The 10,000-nt window shown below is 43.8% G+C and overlaps 1 protein-coding gene across 5 annotated transcripts in view; it reads left to right on the top strand.

Moving 5' to 3' along the window:
* Positions 1-10,000, top strand: part of LOC119573194 (tetratricopeptide repeat protein 7B-like) — a 136,126-nt gene that overhangs the window by 73,710 nt on the left and 52,416 nt on the right. The gene's annotated exons all lie outside the window — the stretch shown is intronic.

Here is a 10,000-nt window from a genome sequence, read left to right as displayed (position 1 = left end):
TTGGTTGTATCGCCGCCTTCCTTTCGAGTGTGCGTTTGTGCGTGTGGATGTGTGTGAGCGGGAATGTTCTGCTGTCGGCTTATCTTTTCGTTTTGGCCTTGCTCTTCATCAAGTATATACATGGAAGGTCTTTTTTAGAAGAGAACGGAGAGAGCTTATTATAATGTGCCACAAATAAGTAGCATAGTCGAACAATTCACGCACGCATATGCGAAAGCACAAGCCCGCACATAAACAAACAAACAAAACACGCATACTCGCAGGCACACAAGACGATGCTTCATAATAGGCGATCGTTTGATAATGCTCATAAAACACGCCAATTGCCTCAATAAAAACGTAGACCTTTGTACCTGCAACAGAATTTACGATTTCACCGGCAAGGGAGATGTTGTTCAAGGTGAGAAGGGACATCGCTGTCACCAGGTGTTAGCGAGACCGCGGCGAGTTCAGGGTGAATGAAGGTTGTGGGTTGGTGGAATTGTTTATACAAGGCAGCAATTGGAAGAGAAGAAAGGAGAGAGAGAAAATAAGAGAAGAGAAGAGGAGAGGGAGAAAGAGACTGAAGATTATATACCAAGATAAACTCTCCTATGTACTGGAGAGCATGAAGATCTCTCGATCCGTATCCCCTTCGAATTCCGAGAAGCTTTGTACATATAGTCTCTCTCTATCTCTCTTTCTTTCTTTCTTTCTCTGTATTTCTCTCTCTCTCCCTCCCTCTCTCCCTCCCTCCCTCCCTCCTCCTCCTCCTCCTCTCTACCTCCTCGATCATTCCCTCCTTTCCTCTCTCTCTCCAACCTCCTCATATATATATATATATATATATATATATATATATAATATATATATATATATATATATATATTTATATATATATATATATTTATTTTTTTTATTTTTTTTTTTTTTTTTTTTTTATAGATATGTATATATATTTATGTATGTAAAAATATGTATATATATATGTGTGTATATAAACATTTACACACACATACACATGTAAATGTAAATGTAAATTTGAATGTATACAGTATGTATATCTACATACACAAAGACACTCATACACACACACACACAGTTATAGATAGATAAGTATACGGATAGATGGGCGGATAGATGCATAGATCCATCTCATCGCGGAGAGAGAGCGGGCCCGGCGTTGCTGAATAATTCGTTGTGCGTCACAGGAGCTTGAGCAGGGGAGGGGGAAGGGGGGGGAGGGGGCGGGGCGGGGGTTTCACTTAGGCCGTAATGCAAGGAGTGTGGATTTATTTATCTCCGTGTAGCTTTTATTCTATTTACGTGAATAATTTTCTTCTTTTTTTTTTTCCTTTCTTTTTCTTCCTCTTCCTCTTCCTTTTTCTTCTTCCAAAAATAGTATTCAAAAGAGAAAGTGGGAGATAGTTAATTGTGTGTGTGAAAGAGAAAGAAAGAAGAGAGAGAGAGAGAGAGAGAGAGAGAGAGAGAGAGATTGTGATTGATGAGGCATTCGATCTGGAGGTCAGATGAGCTTGTCACTTTTTCCTTCTTCATTTTATTATTATTATTTTCTATTATATATATATATATAAATATAGAATATATAGTATATTAATTTTATTATATATAAAATAGATGAATAAGAAAATAAGAGAAAAAGAATTGATATAATATGATTATAATAGTTTATTTTATTTTATTTATTATTTTATTTATTTTTATATATATAATATATATATATATATATATATATATATATATATATTATATATATATATATATATATATATATTATATATATATTATATTATATATATTTTTTATATGTATATATATATATTTTTTTTTTTTTTTTTTTTTTTTTTTTTTTTTTTTTTTTTTTATGAGTGTGTGTGTGTGTGAATATATTAAGTAAATATATTTACACATACATTTACACAAACAAATATAAATTGTATATTTGTTTGTTTATTTTTATTTTATTTTTTATATATATATATACAAACATAATATGCACATACATAAACATGTACATGTACTTACTCTGATGCTTACGTAATACCTGCGTACTTTCATATTCATGCTGGAATGTACACCCGATTCTTGGTTCTGAAAGAAGATAGCGATTATTGCTGTTCCAATGTTAGTCCAAGTTGAAAGGTTGTGTGATAACATTTGTCAGCAAGTCTGCACACGATGTTAAAGCGCAGCTGACGGGGATGCCATGCCCACTGCGAGTATAAATTATGAATTGTTTTTACATATAGATGGCACCACAAGTTACCAGTGAGCCAGTTGCCTTACTACCTCTCTTACCTGTGTACCCTTTTCCTTGATTTTCGAAAATATTTTCTGGTGTTTAGTATTGTTGTTAGTAATGTCAATAACATTATGATGATTATAATGTCTGTGATAAAAATAACTGCATCGATATTATGGGCATTAGTTTTTTTTTTTTAAACTCGAAAAAGGTGAAATCAGGAGAGGTCCCAAAGTCTACTGATTGACTCTTTGTGGCTAAGAACTTGCAGAGCCATCTATGTGCAGAGACATTTCACAGAATCTTACTGTAGTGAAAGCAGCACTTTCCTAGCGACTTTGGGTTAATTACTATTGTTTATCGCTATCTAACTTTATTTGTGTGTGTGTGTGTGTGTGAGACTCTCTCTCTCTCTCTCTCCTCTCTCTCTCTCTCTCTCTCTCTCTCTCTCTCTCTCTCTCTCTCTCTCTCTCTCTCCCTCTCTCCCTCTCTCCCTCTCTCTCTGTACCTATTCCTCTCTCTCCCCGTCTTTTTCTTTCTCACTTTGCATTATTTCATAGCCATACTCCTCCGATGCTGTTTCCACCCTTCTTTTATTATACTGTTTATATTGTTTTTTTTTACTTCCTCAGCATTTTATACTTTGTCTTCTGGTCCACGCTCTTCCCTTTAACCTTTCTTTCTCTCCACCTTGAATGTTCTCTTCTCTTCTCCTTTCGCTACATTATTTAGTGCTCTCTACGCCTCTTTCCCCTCTTCCTTTTCCCTCCCATCCCCCTCCCCTCATCTCCTCTCTCCTTCCTCCGTTCTGCTCCCCATTTCCTCCTTTCAGAGCCTTTCGTTTCCTCCGCACCTGTTTCCTCACCCTCCCTCTCGCCTGCCCCCTCCCTGCCCCCTCCCTGCCCATCCGCCCGGGTCTCATCTCCGCCTCACCTTTCCTCTGCCTCTCCCTCGCGTCCTCTCCTCCGTTCCTCGTGTCCTCCCATCACACCTTTTTTGGTTTCCTTTGCATTTCCTCTTCTTCCCTCTCGCTTGCATCCGTCCCCATCCCACGCCCCTCCTCTCCTGTTACCTTTTCGTTTTCCGATCTGATTTTCTCTCCCCCTCCCAGTCAAACTCTCTCTCTTTCTCCTCCCCTTCCCCTCTCCTTCTTTCCTTTCTTCTCTCTCCTCTCCCTTCCCTTCTCTTTCTCTCTCTTCTCTCTTCCCCCCTCTCTCTCCCCTCTTCCATCCCTTCTCTCTCTCCCTTCTCTCTTTCCCCTCTCTCCCCTCTCCCTTCTCTCTTCCCCCCTTTCTCCCCTCTCCCCTTCCCTTCTCTCTCTCCCCTCTCCCATCCCCCCCCCCATCACCATAAGGCAAGTGTACCCGCGTGGATCAATGACCAATATCCGGCTTCGCCAAAGTGCCTTTCCTCCCTCTTGCTTCCCCGACGCCAGCACTGCTTTCCTGCGGGCGGGCGTATGCGTGCGTCTGTGCTTGTGTTTCTGTGCACGTATGTGAGAGGGTGACTTGTCTTTTCTAACACGTGTGTTTGTGTGGCTCTGTATGTGTGCGTGTGTATGTAAGAGAGAGAGAGAGATGTAATTACATTTGCGTTGATATATCCACATCTAGTGTTATATATATATTTGTATATCTATTTATATATATATATGTATATATATATATATATATATATATATATATATAATATATAATATAATATATTATATATATATATATTGTATATATATATATTTTTTTTTCATGTGTGTGTGTGCGTGTGCGTGCGTGCGTGTCCGCTGTGCTGACGTCAAGGGCTAGCACCCCGATCAGTTATTCAGCGTTTTCGCCTTGCCTTTATACTGAGGGAAGCTGCTGCCAGTATTTCTGTGCGGTGCGTGGGCTTAGATGCCATTGGGCCTCGGGCGGGTTATTGCTTGTTCCAGCATCCCTCCTTTTCTCGGTCTCTCTGGCCTCCGCCCTCCTCCCTCCCCCTCCCCCGCCCTGTCCCTCTCAAGCTTGTTTTCTCTCTCCCTCTCTCTCTCTCTCTCTCTCTCTCTCTCTCTCTCTCTCTCTTCTTCTCCTTTTCTCTCCTCTCCTCCTCTCTCTCTCCCACTCCTCCCTCTCTCTCTCTCCCTCTCCCCTCTCCCTCTCCCTCTCTCTCCCCCTCTCCCTCTCCCTCTCTCTCTCTCTCTCTCTCTCTCTCTCTCTGTCTTGGTTGTAGCCGCCTGTGTAAGTAGGGATTTTTAGACAATGCTAAAACTGTATCTTTTGCCCCCCCCCCTCTCTCTCTCTCTCTCTCTCCGTCTCTCTCTCTCTCTCCTCTCTCTCTCTCTCTCTCTCTCTCTCTCTCTCTCTCTCTCTCTCTCTCTCACTCACTCTCTTTGGGGGGAGGGGGGTGTAGGGAAATGGCTCTCTTCTCTTTCTTCTTGTAAATTTGCCGCTGTTATTGAATTATCGCCCTTATCTATCACCTCTTTAATGTCTGTTATTGTTATTGTCACTTGCATCCTTGTTTTCATCCCCGCATTGGATCAGCTTTTGGCGCGGTAGAGATTTTCTCTTCCTCTTTCTTTTCTTTTCTTTTTCCTCCTTCTTGTTCTTATTCAATTTTTTCTCTTACTCCTCGCTCTTCTTCTGTTCCTCCTCCTCCTCTTTCTCTCCCTGATCTCGAGGGCGGCAGCTGGGAATCCCTCCGAGCGACGTTGGCCTCGAGGCGCCCACGTGAAGCGATGATGCGGTCTCCTTTATCAAGGTGATGGGGACCGGCCTCATGCTTTATTTGCGCCGCCCGCCGCCCGCCGCACGCTCCTGGATCGGGGCGGGGGGAGGGAGGGGGGGAAGAGGGGAAGAGTGGGGAAAAGGGGAAAGGTAGGAGGAGGGGGTCTTGAGAGAGAGAGAGAGAGAGAGAGAAGAAGAAGAAATCGCTCTGACGACAATTCATTCGAATCCGCAATTTAAAGAGTAGAAATAGAGTTATCATTGAGTTTCTTCTATAAATCATTTGTTTGTTTCACTCATTCCATAAAGGACGAGTTGTTGCAACTCTTCCTAAAACAAGCGTCTTTTTTCACATTCTAAGCTTTCATTCACCCACGTAACCGATTGTTGAGAAACAGAAAACCGTAAGAAAACATAAGGAAAATCGAACGTATAAACAGGAGAATCAAAATAGAACCAGTAAAGAGGAAATCCGCAAACAAGAGAAAATCTGCAGCGTTGGCCCGAGGAGCTGAATGGAAGGAAGCCCGCCCATGGATGCTAATGGAGGCTGCAAGACTAATAGATTTGCATTGGCCGGCGCGAGTGTTGACAAGCCCTTGACCTGGTCGTAGGTTCATTGATTGATATTCCGCCCGTTTCGGTTGTTGCACATTACCCTCCCCCCCCCCCTTCCCCTCGAGGTGATTGAAGTTTTTTCTTTCTTTCTTCTCCTCCTCCTCCTCCTCCTCCTCCTCCTCCTCCTCCTCCTCTTCCTCCTCCTTCGTCTTCTTTTTCTTTTTCTTCTTTTCCTTTTTATCCATCGTCTTCTACTTCTTCTCCTTCTTCCTCTTCTTCCTCCTCTTGTTCTTGTTCTGTGTTGCCTTTTTGGTTGGTGCTGCGACGGCGTCAGAGAGAAGCGGTGCGTAATGAATGATTGACATACTATAGATGTAGGCATGTGTGTGTGTGTGTGTGTGTGAATGCTCCCCCTCCATCTGTGTGTTTGTTTTAAACTGCCATAACTGTATGTATGATAAATTATGGTTTATCTCCTTTCTTCTCTTTTTTTCTTCTTCTTATCTCATGCACATCTTGCCTAAGTGTTTGTATAAGTGCTTGTACAAGAGATCTGCATACACATAAGAAATGATAGATCCATTGAGTGTATAATTGTGTATCTATGTATGTATGTGTGTATGTATATATATATATATATATATATATATATATATATATATATGTATATATATGTGTGTGTGTGTGTGTGTGTGTGTGTGTGTGTGTGTGTATGTGTGTGTGTGTGTGTATATGTATGGATGCGGTCATCTTGTGGTCATGTGGAAAATAGACCCATCAGTATAGAGCAGATGATCCCGTAGCCCTTCCTTGTCTGTAAGGCTCCCGCGTCAGCCATCCGAGAAGCGCGGAGGCCTGGCGTGCTTGGCGCTTGTTAAAAGCACGCGGTGCGTCATCTGCCTCCCGAAAACGCACGGCATTTCGCGAAGGACGGGGGAGCGGCACGGAAGGGGGAAGGGGAGAGGAAGGGGGCTTCGTGTTATACGCCTGTGTCCCTTCGCTCTCGCCCTTGCTCTAACCTTCCCCTTCCCCTTCCTCTTCCCCTCCCCCCTCCCTCTCCTATCGCTTTTTTCTCCCTCCCTCCCTCTCTCTCTCTCTCGTCTCTCTCTCTTCTCTCTCTCTCTCTCTCTCTCTCTCTCCCCTCTCCCCTCTCTCCCTCCCTCCCTCCCTCCCCCCCTCCCTCCCTTTCCCTCCCTCCCTCCCTCCCTCCTCTCTCCTCTCTTCGTTTTCTCCCTCTCTCTCTCTCTTCCGTTTTCTCCCTCTCTCTCTCTTCCGTTTTCTCTCCTCTCTCTCTCTCTCTCTCTCTCCTCTCTCCTCTCTTTTCGCTCTCCTCTCTCTCTCTTTTCGCTCTCCTCTCTCTCTCTTTTCGCTCTCTCTCTCTCTCTCTCTCTCTCTCTCTCTCTCCTCTCTCTTCTCTCTCTCTTCTCCTCGCTCTCTCTTCTCTCTCTCTCTCTCTCTCTCTCTCTCTCTCTCTCTCTCCCTCTCTTTTCGTTTTCTCTCTCTCTCTCTCTCTCTCACTCTCTTTCGTTTTTTCTCTCTCTCTCCCTCCCTCCCTCCCTCACTCTCTCTCTCTGCGTCCCCCGATCTCCCTCCCTCTCTCTCTCCCTCCTTCTCTCCCTCCCCCTCCCTTCCTCTCTCCCTCCTTCTTCCTCCCTCTCTCCCTCCCTCCCCCCCCTTCCCTGCTGGATGTGCGTACAAGTAAGAAGAGAAGAAAGGAATAGAGGAGAAGGGAGGTAGAAGTTAAATTCAAATAAATGAAAGAACGAAAATGAAGGGAAGAAAGCCTACTCACACACACGCGCGCACACACACAACACACGCACACACACACACACACACACACACACACACACACACACACACACACACCACACACACACACACACACACACACTTGTACATATGAATATGCAAGTACTTCGTGACGTATTTAAATGCGAATGGCTGGGTGCTGTGACGTCCTTTCGTTTTATGCATTCGCGTGGTTATGTAACACTACATACATGGTGCACTTGTGGCGCATGTAAGCTTATAGGTATGAGGGTATGTATAATCCTCCCATATTTGTAGGAGCAGGGATGCGTGAATCTTTTTATACAGACGCATACATACTAACACACGAGCATGTATGTCAGTGGATGTGTTTATGCAGCACAGTGCAGTCTCTGTACATTTTGTTTGTTTGTTTTTGGTTCACTTGCCCATTTCTGGAATAGAAAGCCGGTGGGAGGGGGGGGAGGGGGATGAAGGCGTCTGCTGTTGTCAAGGTGGCGGTGGCGAGGGGGGGGGTCGAGGGCAGTGCCGCGTATGAGTGTGTGCGTTTGTGAGAGTATGGGTGTTTGTATGTTTGTGGGGTTGTCCTGTCATGTCTTTGGTAGGTGCATTTTGTCTGCATCGGGTGTAACATATCCGGAGTAAGATTTAGTGCACATCAGAATTTCTTGACACTTGTGATGTATAGTTTTTTGTCTTTGCGTTTGTTATGTTTTGCTTTTTACCTTAAGCTTTTGTGCTTCAGCCCAATTTGAGAGATCTTGTTGATGGTTTGCTTCATTTCTCGCGTCATGACCGCTAGTGATATTGAAGAGGATATTAATTGATTGAAAATGTCTTGTTTATAAAATGGATTTATGGAATGAATTTAGTAGTTTATGGTTTGTGTGTGTGCGTGTGTATGTGTGTGTGCGTGTGTGTATATATGTGTGTGTGTTTACCTCTACGTAACCAGGTTACAGGGGAGCCGAAGCTAACTTGGGGTGATTGCAGTGTTGCGTATGGGCCGCGTCAGTGATAGAGGTTGCTATGGTAACGCCCATGTTTGCAGTCGCCATGGTAACGACTGGAGTCACAACAACGCTGCCGGATTGCGTTAGTTTCCACGTGACTGAACACGGCGGAGCCAATCACAGCCGCATCAGAATAGACAAACGATGACCAATGTTTACGGCGCGGGCTGCCTCTGCATGCGTAAGGCACGGGGCTTGCTTGTGTGCCTCGTTGCTTGTTTGATTGCGCGTGTCGGGAAGGCGGACGCGAGTGCCAAGGACAGGCGACTGTGTATGGCGTTGTATGTGGGTCACCGAGCCATGGTTATCCCGAGGCTTGCTGCTGGGGATGGAATTCTCATCGAAAAGGTCACTGTGTATGAAAGTAATTATCGTACGAACATGTTATCATCCCTTGTGTTCGATTTATTTTCCTCCGCGATTCTGGCTTATTTTTTAAACATTCGCTTAACTCGCGCATTGACAGTAGCCAGTTTCAATATACTCCCTCGTTTCGGTCCGCCCTTTGAGATAAATGACCCTCCCGTCGCCCTTCGGTTGTCTAGCGGGGATGTAACGACCCCTAATGAGCCTACGACGTAATGGCAGCATTGTCGTTGCCATTTCCGAGGCTTCGCGAGGCTTTGTCGCCGCTCTTTAGGCTTATTAGCTCACTTAAATGCGACATTTTTTTTTTCTTTTTTCTTTTTTTCTTTTCTTTTCCCTCTCGACTTCCTTCCCAAAGTGTATCCTGGGCGAGTGGGCTTGGGCTTGTTTGCCTTGTAAACATACAAATATTGGGCAAGGGCCGAGGAAGAAGAAATCTGTAATCTGTGCTCGGCCGCGTGTACCTGGCGGGGTGGGGAAGTGGGGGAAGGGGGGGGGGGGTAAGGAAATCGAGTCGACGGGAAATCTGTCGACGGGAGTAAAAGGGACATAAAGGAAAGTGAAGGACATGTTGATGTGTGGGTGATGGTCGTTTTTCCTCCTTTCGTTATTTGCTTTTATCTCTCTCTCTCTCTCTCTCCTCTCTCTCTCTCTCTCTCTCTCTCTCTCTCTCTCTCTCTCTCTCTCTCTCTCTCTCTCTCTCTCTCTCTCTCTCTCTCTCTCTCTCTCTCTCTCTCTCTCTTTCTCTCTCTCTCAGGAACTGTCAAGTGTCCGTTCTGTGTATTAGAGGGAGGGGATATCATAATTCTACGGTTCATTACAGCCATATTTCACTTATGTGTGTATGTGTTTGTGTGTGTGTGTGTGCATACATGTGCATACATGTGCACATATATATATATATATATATATATATATATATATATATATATATATATATATATATATATATATATATATAGGTAGGTGTGTGTGTATATCTATATATATTTATGTGTGTATATACATATATATATATACATATATACACATATGTGGGTGTGTTTAAGTGTCTTTGCGGCTCACCGTCACCTCTTTCTAGAGACATGTCCGGCCATCAGATTTCAGCTTCATGCATTGCAGACCAACGACGGAGCTATTTCAGGATTATCTTTCCATTTTCTGTGTCTTGGATTTCATAGCTGGGTTGTGGTAGCGGCAACGACAAACATTATAACAAAACCTTCTGTTTATTACTTCTGAGTTAGAAGTGACTAAAGTGCTAAGCTGAATTTGCAGTTCACCAATATGTACCAATAAGGATATCAACAAAAGTCAGTAATGATAGTTTCAGGGATGATAATGGG

This window comes from Penaeus monodon, chromosome 5 (assembly GCF_015228065.2).
Source record: "Penaeus monodon isolate SGIC_2016 chromosome 5, NSTDA_Pmon_1, whole genome shotgun sequence".
NCBI lineage: Eukaryota > Metazoa > Arthropoda > Malacostraca > Decapoda > Penaeidae > Penaeus > Penaeus monodon.
This window is presented reverse-complemented; position numbering and strand designations above follow the sequence as displayed.